The sequence below is a fragment of the Zingiber officinale genome, chromosome 6A (genome assembly GCF_018446385.1).
Source record: "Zingiber officinale cultivar Zhangliang chromosome 6A, Zo_v1.1, whole genome shotgun sequence".
NCBI lineage: Eukaryota > Viridiplantae > Streptophyta > Magnoliopsida > Zingiberales > Zingiberaceae > Zingiber > Zingiber officinale.
Window position 1 is genome coordinate 34,362,187 of NC_055997.1, and position 12,373 is coordinate 34,374,559.

Sequence of the window (12,373 nt, forward strand, 5' to 3'; positions counted from 1 at the left end):
ATAACTAGTAAAAGAGGTGGGTGTGGCATTCACCTGAGCAGCCCGGGTTATGAGGCTCACCCTGTCATCTGATGTCGAGCGAAAAGTGAACAGCCTTAAATAGCTCTGTCCATCTTTCATACCTAAAAAGTGTTTAAAAGGGAATAGAGCTCATTCCTCGCAATATATTGATGGATCGAAAGCGCTAGAGGGGGGGTGAATAGCGCTCGTGGCTATTTCGTTTTTTGAAATCGTAAAAGCTTGTTCAGAAATAATGCAGCGGAAAGTAAATAAAGTGGACACGAAGGATTTACTTCGTTCGGAGCCTGTGACGACTCCTACTCGAAGGCCCGCGATTCTTGATCGCTTCCGGTGGGCAACAACTGTAATTCGTAAAAGCTATTACAAGCTAAGTACAATTTAAGCAGAAAAGAATATTGTACCGACAATAAAAAGACTAAAACTGAAGCTCCGGGTTGTCGTTGCAGCACTTCTGAGTTGAGACGTTAGCAGCTTGTCGCACAGAGAATGCTTAGAAGATTATTATGCTTAAAGTTGCACCTCAACCCTCCTTTTATATGAGGTTCCAGGCGCCTGGGACCTTTCCGGGCGCCTGGAGTGTGACGTGGCCAGCCAACCAGGTTGCTCCACATCGCGAAGTCGCGCAGGGGATAAAAGTTGGTCCCGGGCGCCCGGATCCATCCCGGGCGCCCGGACCTCCTTTTTCCAGGAGCCGCTTCTCCTGCAAAAAAAGGTTAGTCCGAGCAATTGCATACCCTGCAAGACAATGTTAGAATCTGATAATTCATAAGTGAAAAAGAGCTGACAGTCTTCAGACTGTCCAACCGGAAACCCTAGGTCGACCCGACGCCTACTGTTCCATCTACGGGGAATGCGTCCTCACCTACTCCACTCAGGAGATTTACCTGATGCCAGTCCGGTCCTCCAGACCGACTGGACTTTTCGCCTAGGGTTACCCCCCCTAGGACCTAGGGTTACCGCCCCCTAGGGTTTTTCTCCACCTAGGGTTACCGCCCCTTAGGACCTAAGGTTACCGCCCCTTAGGGTTTTCCTCCACCTAGGGTTACCGCCCCCTAGGACCTAAGGTTACCACCCCTTAGGGTTTTTCACCTGCCTAACCGCAGCTAGGACTTTCCTGAAACACTCATTCAAACATGTTAGATCACACATTAACTTAACTTTGAATCCTTTGCCATTATCAAAACTAAGGTTCGATCGTCGGATGTTTCCCGCACCAACAATCTCCCCCTTTTTGATAATGGCAACCGAAATTCAATGTTAAGTAAAAAATATGCAGTTATGTATAAGCACAAGAAACAAGATAAGCGTGATAGCAAGATAAGCATAAACATAGCTCCCCCTTAATATAAGTTATTCTCTTTGAATTTTTTACTAATAGTCATAGCTCCCCCTTAATACAAGCTCCCTTTAAAATATTTTCTTTGAATTTCTCTACTCTCCCCCTTTGCCATATATCAAAAATGAGCTAGTTTTGAAAAACTTAACTTTTCAAGACAGAATTTAGCAGAAAACATTTTAACTTAGGCAAGGAGCAAGTGAAAGGCAATACCTTAGAATTGATTTTGCTTGAAGAGATATAGCAAAAAGGAGCTCTTTTTAACTTAGTGTATTTTGAGGAGTTTCCAAAATTTTCACAGAAAAATTTTCAAAACACAATTTTCAACTTCAGAAATTTTCCGGAAAAAAATATTCAGGTTTTTTAAAGAAAATTTCCAAGGAAAATTTTCAACTTAAAGAAGTTAATTGCAGCTTAACAAAATTTTTTAAACTTTAAAGAATTTTATAACTTAAGAAAAAATTTTTAACTTAACGAATTTTCGAAAAAGTTTCAGCTTAAATAATTTTCTAACAAAATTCCAAAAAAAAAAATTCAAAATAGAGGACACTTGAAAGTTTTAAATTTGGAGAAGTTTTTGAAAAGTTGTTTAAGGCATGTTTTTGAAATGAATTTCAAGAATACTTAAGGCAAAGGAGAAGCGATAACCTTAATGTTTAATAGCTTGCCATTTTGTTTTAGTAAGGTATCAAAGCCCTAAAGACCAAGCATGAGTCAAGATTTGTTTTGATCAGGTATCAGATCCCTTAAGTACAGACATGCTTAAACTTATTATTTCCTTCACCAACTGTCTAACCGTTTAGCTACTTGCTGATTGCCTAGAGGGCAATAGTGTTCACTTGGTTAGTCAAGTCAAGTCAATTGATCCAGTTAGATTTGACTAAGGCTGGAAGACTTGATTTGATTACTGTTAATCACGTATTTAACGCCCAGACTCATATTGATGCACAGAAATAAGCATTCTTGAGTCCAGGCTGTACCCTATGCATCTCACACCGTTCTATGTTTTACAAACACAATCAAGGTAAACCTAGGTGCTTGTGAGATGCTCTGGCTGAGTCTTGGGGGAACATGATTTCTAGGGGAAATCCTAGGCTAAATCCAACTTTTGAAAGTCTAGTAAAGTAGGGATTTTGAAAAATCAAAAGTTTGCCTAGAAGTTATAAAAATGAAAAAAAATATATTAAAAGGACTGAATTGAAAGTATCTATTTTACCCAGCACATTCCTATTTGTCTTCTAAGTGTACTGAACTCAAGTTCAGATAAGGGTTTTGTAAAGATGTCAGCTAGATTTGATTTGGACTCAACATAGTTGAGTACAATATCACCCTTAGCTACATGATCCCTTACAAAGTGGTGTTTCACTTCTATATGTTTAGTCCTTGAGTGATGAATTGGGTTTTTTGTTAGATTTATTGTACTTATGTTATCAATTGAGATTTTTGTTTTTTGATATTCAAGTTGATAGTCTTTAAGGGTATGCATCATCCATAGTAATTGAGATGTGCATTCACCTAGTGTTATATATTCAGCTTCAGTGGTAGATAAGGCAACACAGTGTTGCTTTCTACTTGACCAACTTACTAGGCAGTGCCCTAAAAATTGACAACTGCCACTTGTGCTTTTTCTATCTAGCTTGCACCCGGCATAGTCAGAGTCAGAGTAGCCGGTTAGATCAAGGGTGCAGGATCTAGGGTACCAAAGTCCTACGTTTAGGGTTCCCTTAACATACCTAAGGATTCTTTTTACTAGTGTTAAGTGAGACTCTTTTGCACAAGATTGATATCTTGCACACATACCTACTGCGAAGATGATGTCTGGTCGACTTGCAGTTAGGTACAGTAGACTTCCTATCATACTTCGATAGTATTTCAAGTCTACTGGTTTTCCTTCTAAGTCTGAGTCAATTTTAACATTAGTAGCCATTGGTGTATTAATGATTTTTGAATTTTCCATTCCAAATTTACTAATTAATTCCTTAGTATATTTGGTTTGATAAATATAAATTCCATCTTTGGTTTGCTTAATTTGTAAACCTAAAAAGAAATTGAGTTCACCTACTAGACTCATTTCAAATTCATTTTCCATTAGTTTGGTAAATTCTTTTAGAAACTATGAGTTGGTTGATCCAAAAATAATATCGTCGACGTAAATTTGGGCTATAAAGATGTCGTTTTCAAAGGTTTTTACAAAGAGGGTTGGGTCTATTTGACCTTGGTTGAACCCTTTTGATATTAGATAGTTGGATAGTCGTTCATACCAAGCCCTAGGTGCTTGTTTTAGTCCGTACAGGGCTTTTTTTAATCTGAAGACATAATTTGGATGTTCTATGTCCTCAAATCCTGGGGGTTGGCCTACGTATACTTCTTCTTTTATAAATCCATTTAAGAATGCGGATTTTACATCCATTTGAAATAGCTTGAATCCTTTGTGTGCTGCATAGGCCAACAGCATCCTGATGGATTCAAGTCTTGCTACAGGAGCATAGGTCTCATCATAGTCTAGCCCTTCTATTTGATTGAACCCTTTGGCTACTAATCTGGCTTTATTTCTTACTATTTCACCTTGATCATTTAATTTGTTTCTAAAAACCCATTTAGTGTCAATTATGGTTTTGTTAATGGGTTTAGGCACTAATTCCCATACCTGATTTCTTTCAAATTGGGCCAATTCTTCTTGCATTGCTATAGTCCAATCTAGGTCTGGTAGGGCTTCTTCTATGGTTTTGGATTCAATTTTTGAAATTAGGGCTATTTGACTCTGGTTTCTATAGGATGACCTAATTCTTACTCCTACAGTTAGATCACCCAAGATTTGGTCAGATGGGTGATTTGTGTTTGTTCTGGTTGGTCGTATGTCATTTGAATTAGTGATTTGTTCTTCAGATTCAATAGGTTCAGATTGAATTTCGTCATCTTCTCTGTTTATTGGATTAGCATTTTCTGTATCTTCAGTTTCATCTATAGTGTCTTCATCAAATTTTATATTTGTTGTTTCTTCTACTTTTAGGGTATTCTTGTTATATACTCTATATGCTCTACTAGTGGTTGAGTATCCTAAAAATATTCCTGGGGTTGTTTTTGATGTAAATTTTCCTAAGTAGTCTTTAGTGTTTAAATAAAAACTTTACATCCAAATACTTTTAAATAGTTTAAGTTAGGAATTTTATTATAATAAATTTCATAGGGGGTTTTATTTTGAAATTTGTTAATTAAGATCCTATTTTGAATGTAGCATGCTGTACTAACTGCTTCAGCCCAGAATTGATTAGATAGATTATATTCGTTTAACATAGTTCTAGCAGCTTCTTGTAAGGTTCTGTTTTTACGTTCTACTAAACCATTTTGTTGGGGGGTTCTAGGGTAGGAGTATTCATGTTTGTACCCATTTATCTCACAAAATTCAGTGAAGTTGTGATTCTCAAATTCTCCTCCATGATCACTCCTTATCCTTTTAATTTTAGTATCTTTTTCATTTTCTGTTAATTTGCAAAAATTACTAAATTTTTCAAAGGTTTCATCTTTTGTTTTTAGAAATTTTACCCAGGTGAACCTGGAGTAGTCATCAATTATAACTAAGCAATACTGGTTCTTGCTTAGTGACTTGGCTCCATGTGAATCAAATAGATCTAGGTGAAGGAGCTCAAGTAGATAGGTAGTTCTAACCGTATTGGTTGACTTGTGGGTGGACTTGGTTTGTTTTCCTTGTTGACATGCATTACAGATTGAGTTTTCAATAACTTTTAATTTGGGCAACCCTCTAACTAGTCCATTTTGACTCATTTTTGAAATGAGTCTTGTGTGAGTGTGACCGAGTCTTCTGTGTCATAACTCAGTTTCCTCTTGTTGTGTTAGAAAACACTTTATTGAGGATGATGGTAGATAAATGGTGTAGACATTATCTTTCCTAGTGCCCTTAAGTATGATTTTTGGATTATTGACATGTTTGACTATACATTCAGACTTGGTAAAATTGACTGAATAACCAGTATCGCATAGTTGACTTATACTTAATAAATTAAAATTAAAATTTTCAACTAACAGTACTTTTCGAATAATAAAATCAGAATTAAGTTCGATATTACCTTTTCCGATTACTTTCAGTTTTCCATCGTTGCCGAATGCAATTGATCCTAGGTTCTTTAGTTTTAGCTTAGTGAACTTCAACCTATCTCCAGTCATATGTCTGGAGCATCCACTGTCCAACATCCATTGATCCAATTCCTACACATAAAGTAGTTGATGGATCAAAAGACAGTTTGATTGAAGTAAGTCCCTAATTTAGCATCTTACCTAATCTGAGTTAATTCTATGGGGGTTTGTTTGGTGATTTGATGTTTAATTGAGAAATATTTAAATTAATTCAATTTTGAAAATGTTTAAGTTAATTTAATTTGAAGATGTTTAATTTAATTTTATTTTAAAAATGTTTAAGTTGATTTGATTAAAAAAATGTTTAAGTTAATTTAATTTTAAGATGTTTAATTTAATTTTATTTTAAAAATGTTTAAGTTGATTTGATTAAAAAAATGTTTAAGTTAATTTAATTTTGAAAATATTTAACTTAACTTAAGTAACATTTAAAATTTAGTTTGCTTAGTCATCTCACCCGATCTATGTTTTCAATCAGGGGATCTTATTATTCTGTGAGATGAATTAGTTCAATTTTTAGGGCTTAGTTTAACTTTATGTTAGATTCGGGTTTAGCTTTGGGTTAAACAAGTAAGCATTTTTTGGATAAACTTCTGGGCTATGGTGAGTCACAAGGAGCTCATTAAAGTAACCAAGCCTTTGAGGTTTTCCAAATAGTCCTACCCATTGAACTTAATACTAAACCTTGGTCTAACTAGTTAGGATCCATTTAAGGGTAGCTTCGGTTAGTTCCACTTGGCCAAATGCACCAGGTCGAAGCCATATCTTCCTAGACATGCGATGCCCAAGTTTTCCCAACGTACTATCATCCAAAAACTTCACCAGTGTTGTGCTTCCAGTTAAAATTTAACCCTTTTTAATCTATCCTATCCGGGTAATCTACTCTTGTTTACCCATTTCGGGTAGATTAAGTTCGGTTACCCTATAGGGTAAATAGATTTCGGAGTTGTCAGCTATTCTGGACCCTCCTTCTATTTGATTTTAAAATTTAATTAATAATTAATTTTGAATTTGAATTTTAAATTTAATTACGAATTTTGAATTTGAATTGAATTTGAATTTTAAATTACGAATTTTGAATTTGAATTTTAAATTTTAATTACGAATTTTGAATTTGAATTTTAAATTATGAATTTTGAATTTTAATTACGAATTTTAAAATTTAATTTTAATTATTAATTACGAATTTTGAGTTTGAATTTTAAATTTTAATTACGGATTTTGAACTTGAATTTTAAATTTTAATTACGAATTTTAAAATTTAAATTTAATTATTAATTACGAATTTTGAGTTTGAATTTTAAATTTTAATTACGAATTTTGAGCTTGAATTTTAAATTTTAATTACGAATTTTAAAATTTAAATTTAATTATTAATTACGAATTTTGAGTTTGAATTTTAAATTTTAATTACGAATTTTGAACTTGAATTTTAAATTATGAATTTTGAAATTTAAATTTAATTATTAATTTTAATTGTTTTTCTACTAGCTCCCCCTGGATCATAGCCTCGATAAGGTTTATCGAGGTAATGTATTTGATCCTTAGGAACCCAATAATGTCCAAGTCCTACTTGATTGATCAGGTTGGACTTGGCAACCCAAGCTTGGACCAATTTACTATTTGGTTTGTTTATTAAGGATAGGTAAGATTTATATTTCTTTTTATATCCTAATCCAGTTCGATTGTAGATTGCCCTTTGTGTTCCAAGAATCAAGTCAAGATTCTTGGATTCCAAGGAAAATCGTTCTAGGGTTGTTTTCAAATCCTTTACCTGACTTTTCAGATTGGAATTCTCTTCCTCAAGTTTTTGAACTTGAGTTGAGGTTCCAGTCTGAACTTGATCAGTTAAGGATTCGTTGTTAGGCGTTTCTTTAAGGAGTGTTACCTCCTTTAGAAGCGATTTGATTCGAATCTTGAACTTAGCTACTTTATGCATTAAATAATTAATTAAGCTATATAAACGATTTTTACTTACAGAGGGGTTCGGTCCTTCAAAAACGGATGCGGATCCGTGGCTTCTCTCGGACTCGGCTTCCGATTCGTCCTCACTTCCGGATCCGTTGGTGTAGTCCCGGGCTGTCAAGGCGAGAAAGTTCGTCTGTTCTAGTTCTTCGTCGTCGGATTCCTCGGAAGAAGACTCGTCCCATGTTGCCTTCAATGTCTTCTTTCTTTTGGGTTTCTTTGGATCCTTCTGGTTCGGGCAATTTGCCTTGATGTGACCCTTCTGATTGCACCCGTAGCAGGTCACTTCGAATTTAACCTTCGAGCTTGGTTGGGCTTCTTTAGACTGGATGGCCTTTCTAAGATCCTTTTTGTTGAAGCCCTTCTTTTTGCAGAGCTTCTTTACTAAGTTGACTATCTCGGTTGTAAGTTCATTGTCGTCTTCCGAATCTGGTTCTTCTTCTGACTCAGGTTCGGTTCTCCGCTTGATTTTTAACTCACGCGATCTCCCTATTCCTGCAACCAAAGCCAACCCTTTCTCGGTCGGGCGTGCATTAGTCTGTTCGTGAAGTTCGAGTTCTGCAAAAAGTTCATCTAGTTTAATGGTAGATAAGTCCTTGGAGACCTTGTAGGCATCTACCATGGATGCCCACAAGGTGTTCCTTGGAAAGGCGTTTAGAGAATACCTTATGATGTCCCGGTTGTCTACCTTCTGTCCAATTGCATAAAGACCATTGAGCAGATCTTGAATCCGGGCATGGAGTTGGGCAGCTGTTTCACCTTCCTGCAATTTGATGTTAAATAATTTATTAAAAATTAGGTCTCTTTTACTTACTTTGGTGTCGGATGTCCCTTCGTGAAGTTCAATTAGCTTCTCCCACAACTCTTTGGCACTGTTGAAGGGGCCGACGTGGTTGAGTTCTTCTTTTGATAGGCCACACTGGAGGGTGCAGGTTGCCTTGGCATTAGCTTCCACCTTCTTGATCAAAGATGCATCCCAGTCCTCGTACGGTAGTGGTTTGCCGGCGCTATCAGATGGTAGTTGGAATCCGGTTTTGACAATCATCCAGACTTCAAAGTGAGTCTGGAGATATGCCTCCATCCGACCCTTCCAGTACCCGAAGTCGTCTCCGGTGAATAGCGGAGGGCGGGATGTACTGTAGCCTTCTAGAAGGGCCATTTCAGATTAACCTAAAACGAAAAACAACCAACAAAATGTCCCAGGACTTGGTCCTGGCTTAGTAGTGCGGAAGGAAAAAAAATGGATCACGAACTCGGGTGGTGTTACACCAATTCCGAGAAAAACTGATTCGAGGGAAAAAGAATTAGAATATAGCTATGAGGCTAAATTCTAATCGACTCCGAAAATCTAAAAAATACCACGAAAAAATATTTTGAATGGTGGTTGCACCGATTCAAAATGACCCCGCTCTGATACCAATTGATGGATCGAAAGCGCTAGAGGGGGGTGAATAGCGCTCGTGGCTATTTCGTTTTTCGAAATTGTAAAAGCTTGTTCAGAAATAACGCAGCGGAAAGTAAATAAAGTGGACACGAAGGATTTACTTCGTTCGGAGCCTGTGATGACTCCTACTCGAAGGCCCGCGATCCTTGATCGCTTCCGGTGGGCAACAACTATAATTCGTAAAAGCTATTACAAGCTAAGTACAATTTAAGTAGAAAAGAATATTGTACCGACAATAAAAAGACTAAAACTGAAGCTCCGGGTTGTCGTTGCAGCACTCTGAGTCGAGACGTTAGCAGCTTGTCGCACGGAGAATACTTAGAAGATTGTTATGCTTAAAGCTGCACCTCAACCCTCCTTTTATATGAGGTTCCGGGCGCCTGGGACCTTTCCGGGCGCCTGGAGTATGACGTGGCTAGCCAACCAGGTTGCTCCACGTCGCGAAGTCGCGCACGGGATAAAAGTTGGTCCCGGGCGCCCGGACCTCCTTTTTCCAGGAGCCGCTTCTCCTGCAAAACAAGGTTAGTCCGAGCAATTGCATACCCTGCAAGACAATGTTAGAATCTGATAATTCATAAGTGAAAAAGAGCTGACAGTCTTCGGACTGTCCGAGTCTGACTTCGGATTTCCAACCGGAAACCCTAGGTCGACCCGATGCCTACTGTTCCCTCTACGGGGAACGCGTCCTCACTTACTCCACTCAGGAGATTTACCTGATGCCAGTCCGGTCCTCCAGACCGACTGGACTTTTCGCATAGGGTTACCCCCCCTAGGACCTAGGGTTACCGCCCCCTAAGGTTTTTCTCCACCTAGGGTTACCGCCCCCTAGGACCTAAGGTTACCGCCCCTTAGGGTTTTCCTCCACCTAGGGTTATCGCCCCCTAGGACCTAAGGTTACCACCCCTTAGAGTTTTTCACCTGCCTAACCACAGCTAGGACTTTCCTGAAACACTCATTCAAACATGTTAGATCACACACTAACTTAACTTTGAATCCTTTGCAATTATCAAACTAAGGTTCGATCGTCGGATGCTTCCCGCACCAACATATATATTCGGGAGGGATGAGGTTAACCTATCGAGTCAAGCCAGCCGAGAGGTTGATTCACACCTATACGGGTATGCAACCACTCAAGTAGTTTTTTGCCAAGGCATACATAGAAAGGGTAAGAAGGCATCCAAAAATTGTGGCCAATTAGGCTATAACAAATCCAAAATAATAGGTCATACAAAACTCGTTAATTGAGATAAAGTTGGTGAAACGTTAAAGCTACAACACAGCAGAGGCTACAATAGTTGTGGAAAAAAAATCCGGAGGGCGATTCCTCACTATTCTCCTCATGTCAGGAAAGTTAGAGGGAGGATTAGCTACCAATAACTTCAGTTCCTTCAGTTGCTCCACCCCTTCTTTTATCACGAATTTGATAGAATTTATGAAAAAATTGGTGATCGGAGTAATGAAGTCAGAGGATTGAAGATAGGCCTTCCTGCGCTCCTCAAAACGGGAATCTTCATTGGCTTTGTAGTTTGCTAGTTCTTCTTGAACAGTCTTAAGGGCGATTTCTTTGAGGTTCAGAGCAGATAATTGACTGGCCAATTCCGTGGCATGTGCATCCTTCACTGATTGTAATTGAGAGGATAGATGAGCAATCTCCAATGTTTGTTCCTCTAATTTGGAGAATAGATCAATACCCCGAGCATTAGCTGATTGAAGCTGGGACTGAAGATTTTCCAGGTCAGTTTTGTATTAGTGTGATTGCTCGGTCTCCGTCTTAAGAGATTGGATGATTTTCTCCAATAGGGAGGATAGACCCTTTAGCTTCTCATCCACCTGATCGGGAGATAACTCCGAAACCCATTTTTTCAAAGCTTCATTCTCCTGGATTAAAGTGTGCACCAGATGGGGCATGCTCAAGTTATATATCCAACGCTACATAACACAGAATTGTTAGAAGATGTGTGAGGAGAATAAAATTGTGAAGGGAAAGAGTATCAGCCACTTCAGAACGCCCAAGGTTTTTGATTATGTGGCGTACCTCCTCCCTAGCTGTAGTAAGAGACCCCCCCCCCCCACCTTAAGAGTATGGGTTGTGTATCGGTAATAGAGGAAGTAGAAGACAAAGAAGTATGAAGTGAGAGAAGACAATAGATAATGTAAGGCACGTTATGAGGGGGTAGATGCATATGTTCAGGAAAGGTCATAAAGAACTTACTTCAGAACTGTCACTCGGAATATGTGAAGTGGTAGGTGCAGAGGGAGCAAGGGAAGGATAAAGAGCTAATAGAGGAAGATCGGGAGAAGAAGGAACCACGTCTGAGGGGGGAAGATCTACATAAGCAGATTTCTGTTTCAGAGATGGAGCAAGAGTTAGTTTATGCTTTTTCTTAATAGGAGTCGCCTCAGGGGATTGTTCTGCGACCGGTAGAGAGATAGGCTCATCCGTGAGGGGAGGATCAACGGACGCTCCTTCCAAAGCCACAGCTTGAGAACCAGAAACGCCTTCTGTATCAGTAGGAGCTATTGACGAAGAAGGCTGGCTCAAGGCAGCAAGGAGTTCTTGCTCCTTAACAATAATCAATTCCTCTGATAAACACAATTGATCATCAATTGCAGCAGCATACAAAGAGTCCACTACAGAAAACAAAAAGTGTCTTAGTTAGTAAAAAAGGGATTGAAATGGATGAATAAGGGCTTACCAAAGGAATCGTGAAGCTCTATCTTGACAGGACTTAACTCAAAGAAATAGAGGAGGTCATCACGAATCCACTTATGAATGAATAAGCGAAAGCCCGATAGCTTGCTGGAATAAATAGCAAAAGAGGGGTGTCTATGCAATTCCTTTACATCAGGAAGAGAGGGTAAAGATGATTTTCACGAAGAAGACAAAGGGATAGGCCCTGGAAGTTCTACAAAGAAGAAACGGGATTTTCATCCCTTGATGGAAGAGGGCATCTCCTCAAAGAAGGTCATTTTAGGCCTTGATTGAAAGAGGAAGACACCAAGATTGGATTTCTTTGGATATGAAAACAGGAAGAAATGTTGAGAAGTCGGAGGAATGTCATGAATACGAAAAAGCATGTACAAGCCGCAGAGATAACGAAAAACATTGGGGGTGAATTGCTGTAAGGGAATGTCAAAATACTGGCTAACTGCTATCAAAAAAGGGGGAATAGGAAAACGCAAGCCTGCCACTAGTTGGTCTTTGAAGAAGGCAACACAATTCTTAGGAGGAAGATGTGGGCAGGCGCCAGCATCAGGGATGATTATGCGAAAGGTCTTGGGGATATCATACAAAGAACGAAGAACAGACCTATCCGATTTGCGAAAGATAGAACAAATCTGGGCATACCAAGCTGAGAAGGACTCTTCAGCCATAGAGCAATGCAAGAACGTAGGAAAGAAACGACTTACTAAGGTTTGAAGAGGGAGAAACAACGCAGAGTGACAGGAAAAGG